Below are 5,611 nucleotides of genomic sequence, written 5' to 3' on the forward strand. Positions count from 1 at the left end.
TCCATTGTAATGAAAAAAATGCTCTTGTTCCACTGCAGCTGCTGCCAGGAGAGACCCAGAAAAGTCATGCAGGACTGCGTGGCTCTGGGTGGTGGTCAGGAGCACAAGGGAGGGGAAAGAAAGAGCATATTTACCTGCAGGCTGACCATTCTGGTGAGGAATAGAAGAGGCAGCAGCTGGTATGGCTGGGGTTAAATGGAGAAACAGTGGGGTGAATACATCGAGCAAGGGAAGGCATGATGGGAATAAGAGACCTCAAAATGAAGGCAGAAGAATGCATTTGCTGAGGGTATGCCCACAATCATGGGAGCGCCAACAGAATGGAGTTGTGGAAAGCTCTTTCAGTTCTCTTAGGCACCCAGTCCAACGAATGACCCATCTGAATTGCCTGCAGGACGAATTCTATCTGTGCAATCCTCTGCTTAATCTGGAAAGGCCTTCTATCCCTGTTTTGTCCTGTGTTTATTGATCTTGTTAACTACTTAACTGGCTGACGCAGAGCAAAGAAGTTGTTTATTGGGGGGGTTTTGTCCTTGGGTTATTTGTTAGTCTTTACTCTTCTGAATTAAAAATTAGAAATTTGTGTTTTCTAAACAGCCGTATAACTTTATGCATTCTCTCTTAAAGCCTGATTATTTTATGTGAATTGTGTTTCCTTTGATAGCTGCAGTGCAATGATGGTGTGATGCTGAAATCTGCTGTATGTTTGCACCAGTTTTTCCTTAAATCTTCCTAAAAGCTTGCCTGGTAACGCAGTGCTGATTCTTTATGACAACTGATCATATCATGTTGACGTACAAGATAAAAATCTAGTTTATCTAAATTTTAGCTTAATTTATATGGCTTCCTATGCCTTCTGGGCTTAAATTTTGCAAGCATTTTGGTTTTTAATTCTTTCAGTCAGAAACAGCTGCTGCAGTCCTGCTACATCCCAGCAGCTGAGTGCAGCCCTTGCCTTCCGGGGGCTGGCTGGGCATGCTGGGGCACCAGGCGGCAGCAGAGATGCTTTGTCTGCAGTCTTCTGTTTGTGTGCAAGTTTCAGTCTTTGTTCTTACAGAGGCTGGAAAGTATTGGGAATTCTGTATGTTCTGAGGCCTCTGTGTGGCTCAAAACACTTGAATCGTGCTTGAGGCCTAATGAGAACAGCTAAAGAAATAGCTTTTCTGCAGCAGTTTTTCCTTAAAATTGTGAATTGCTGCTTTTGAAAGAGGATGCTGGCAGAAAAAATGTGTGTACATTAAAAGAGAGCAGGGGGGAGAGGATCCATAGACAACTCTTAGAGCACTTCAGGCTTCATGATGCATATGCATGAATAATAGCTGAAGTCTGAAATGCTAACCTCCTAGATAAGCTCCTGTTGTGCAGATCTTACCTCAAGCTTTTTCTTTACAACTGACTTGAGCTGACTTAGCTGAAAACTAGAGTGGTGTTTGCTTTCAGCTTAAAGACAGAAGGTGAATGAAGAACACTGGACAAAAACAGTAGCAGTAGCAAAATGATCCTTGTGCTAGTGTAGAGAGAGATCAGGGGTATTTCTGATTAGTAAGGCTCACTTTTGATTTCCCTGTTCTGCTCTCCTCTGCTATGACTTCCCAAAGGTATGATGTGGACTTGTGCAGAGAAGCAAGTGAGAGGTGGAAGTGGAAGCGTTTGAAGATGCCATTTCTCCATCTCCTCACCTTGTGCCTTCCAGCACTATTCCACCTTTAGTTGCCCTCATTCCAAGTCTTTGGGATCTGATTTTTACCTAACCTAGCCACGGAAGAGCTGTAAGGAGCTATGTGAGGAGATGTGCCAGACATCTGCAGTGATCCCAGTGATGGGACTGTGTGGGTGAGTGGACTTTCAGACAGCCACTTCCTTCCTCTCCCTGCTCATCCATGTTGCAAGCTTATCTTCCAAAAAGCAAACAGGAGGTTTTTATTCCATAGCAAGCTAGACAAAGTGTATCTTGTAACATAAGAGCAGCCAAACACTGCCATTCTCAAAGCGTGTGTTTGTTTGACACTGCATGCAAACACAGGGATGATTGGGTACATCTCTGAACTTCTCGCGGGCTTTGTTAGTAATTGTTCTGTGATGTTCTTCCCCTCATGTAAACTCCATGTCTGGCTGAAAGACTTGGTTATAACAGTCTGTGACACCTCTCCTGACTTAATTACTTCTGAGGTGGTGGAGGAATGTAAAGCTGGCAAGGCTGAATGCTGCTGGTGCTGCAGCTCTGCCTGTCCTTGGCCACAGGGAGCTCTGCCTTTGGGTCCCATTCCACTCAGCCTCCAGGGAGATAATGTTCACTGACATCGTCCTTGGAGATCAGGTACAGAGATCTTACGTTTATGTAAACGGATTGTCTTGTGAGTGCTTCCCATTGTCCTGAGCTTCCTGACTTCTATGTCTCTGAGACCTGAAGAAACATGAGTGCACTGCTCATGTTTTACCCACACTTGGCATTCGGATTCCAGCTGTTGCCTTCTGGCTCTCTTTCCCTACTTGAGGATCATAGAATCATAGAATGGCCTGGGTTGAAAAGGACCACGATGCTCATCCAGTTCCAACCCCCTACTATGTGCAGGGTCACCAACCAGCAGCCCAGGCTGCCCAGAGCCACGTCCAGCCTGGCCTTGAATGCCTTCAGGGATGGGGCATCCACAACTCCTTGGGCAACCTGTAAAGGATGTTTCTGTCCCTCAGCAGCCTCCTGTGTCCTGTGCTGCACTTTGGAAAATGAGGACAGAGCTGCTGTAACGTGTCAGAAAGTGATGGTGAGCTAAATTACAGCATGCATCAAGAAATGAAGGCAATGGAAGAGGCTATAATGTCATCTGCCTTCTCCCTGAAGAATGCTGTTGTGCTTCATTTTCCATACAGGAGCATCTGTCTCCTGTAATGCTCTTGGGCACCGACCCCAGTGTGGAGATGCTTCCCCCGCGTCTATTAAAACTGTCCCCTTTCCACAGCAAGACACAGCCACAGCTGCCTCCATGGGCTGTTGATGATGTTTGAGTTTAACTGAGAGAGGAAACACATCAGCAGGTGCCTGTTCCTATCCTTCCCCACCACGTTCTCCATGACAGTGCCATTCTGGCTCAGTGGTTTGTCTCAGGAAGCTGATGCCCACCACGTCAGAGATTTTTGAAAGATCAGGAAATCAAAGCTGTAAAACACTCGTAGTCCAAGCTGAGAGAGAATCCACAAACCTCCACGATCACAAAGAACAGCCTTGCACAGGAGCTGCAGTAAGAGCGATTGCCTCATGAAGCTGAGCCTGCAACACCCCTGGTGCTACTGGAGAGTCTGGTTCTGTGTTCGTTCCATGGATGCTGCAATGCTGGTAAAGCCCAGTTTTGGATATGTCATCAAATAAGAAGGTTGGAGAAACTTCACGTTATTAAAATATTAGCCATACCCCTATGTACCTTTTTTAAATTTTTCAAAATGGCTTTTGTGTTGCTGTTGGGCCACGTGACCCTATGCACCTCAAAAACAATTTTAAAATGTATTCTTTGTGATCATTTACTGACTTCAGCTTTTCTTTCTGCAAGTCTGCAAGGGTGCAGTATGGTGATATTGAGTCTTCAAAAAGACTGTCCTCAGAAAAAAATTGTCTAATTGCAAATAATGTTGAAGAACTGCCCCTAGCCCAATTACAGTTTCAGAAAGTGGTACTTCACAGTTGGGTTCTGGACACTAAGTAGGATTAAATTACTGCTGGGCAGTCAGAACAGATGCGTAAGTGATTTTTTTATGGGGCTGTGACACATCTCTAAAAAGCAATTAGGTTTCAGAGGAAAGATTTGCATTCAAATTCTGGGACATTTATGATAAAACTGGCTGTTGTTTTTCCCATGCCAGATTATACACAGCTAAAAGCCACATTGGAAAGCACGCTGCCCAAGGTGACTTTGTAGGAACGACTTCATAGACGTCCACGTTCCTTTGAAAAGCCTTTCAAACATCACATTTTCTAAAACTAATGCTAATGCAGCCAAGGGTCCTGGATTGGCCGACCATCTTACTGCTGAAGCAAAGCTGAAGGGAGTCACAGAAGAGGATCCTGGCTTGCAGGACAGGGCTGTTTGAGGTAAGGGACACACTGGGTAGCACAGGGTGGCCTGTGGAGGTGGAGGAGGTCATGTTTAACAGCCACTGAGTTCGTGACAGCTGCAGAGGATCTTTCATGAGCACCAGCCAGCCGTTGGTTTGATGATGCTTTGGTCTAATGATAAATGACACCTGCTCAGAGCGTGGAGAATGACTTCGCTCCTTGCAAAGTGCCCAAGTGTGGAGGGCTTTGGGTATACACGCATATAAAAAAAAATACCTATAACTGTATTATATAAACATGTAATTGATGCTAACATGCTATATGTCATTATATAATTAATACATATATTTAAAAGAACAGAATGTCCAGGCTAGTTGGAACATGCATATTTGAAAATTAAGTACAGGTCTGGAGATGTAATGCATTATTTATAGCTGCCTTGATGAGCCAGCTGCCAGCCGTTTCCTTGCCACTGTCATGGCCACTGTAGCATCTGAGCTCCTCACAAGTATTTAAAAATAGAGATAATCTGGTTCTTCCTCCTTTCTCTCCTCGTATGTAGGAAGAATAATTTGATTATTTTATTAGGATTTTGTTTTATTTGTTGCTTTATGGGCTTGCTGTCATTCCTTGTTCGGATGGCACTTGATGAGGTCGTTGCAAACAAAGAATTAAGTTTTGCTGTTGACCCTGAGCTGAAAACTCCTTGTTTGGAGGCCGTATCTTCTCCAAGCAAGTTCTTCTACACAGAATCATAGAATTATCAAAGGTAGAAAAGACCACCAAGATCACCAAGTCCAACCCTGACCCACCTCCACTGTGCCCACGTGGAGAGATGCAGTGTGGCACACTTGATAGGGCATGAGGAAATGGCCTCATGTTGTGCCAGGGGAGGTTCGGGTTGGCTGTTAGGAACAATTCCTTCTCCAGAAGTGATTCTGCACTGCCACAGCTGCCCAGGGAGCGGTGGGGTCACCTGGAGGTGTCCCAGAGCCATGGGGATGTGGCACTGAGGGACGTGGGTGCTGTAGGGCTGTGTTGATGGTTGAGCTCGATGATCTTTGTCAATTTTATGATTCTGTATTTTCAAGATTATTGCTGAGAAAAAGCATTAATGGTGGTAATGTTGCACAGCCCAGCTGTGAGTTAATCATTCTTTAAGAAGTCACCTCGGGTACCTTTGTAGCCCACATCTGCACTGTGTACAGCACATGGAGCTGCTGCAGACGTGAGTCACCTCGAGCAGCATCGCAAGCTGCTGAAACGCTGGGCTGAGCAGGATCTCAAGCTGCAGCGGGGGGCCTGGGGAGGGACTGGCTGACCTATATAGGACACTGTTTCCATGGTAACTTCAGTCCATGTGAAATGCTGGTTTGGGTGGCACAGCAGCTTCCAGCTGGAATTTAAGAGGCTCGCAGTCCGCACAGGGTGGGGGTCTCCTCCCTGTCCTCCCAGCCAGCCCTATCTCTGCTGAGTGGAGAAACAATATGACAGATGAAGCATCAGATGCAAAGCCGTGCTTAACCGTTTGGAGATGTGTTCAGCAGCTCCTTGACCCCCCTGGCT

The sequence above is a fragment of the Meleagris gallopavo genome, chromosome 2, assembly GCF_000146605.3.
Source record: "Meleagris gallopavo isolate NT-WF06-2002-E0010 breed Aviagen turkey brand Nicholas breeding stock chromosome 2, Turkey_5.1, whole genome shotgun sequence".
Lineage (NCBI taxonomy): Eukaryota > Metazoa > Chordata > Aves > Galliformes > Phasianidae > Meleagris > Meleagris gallopavo.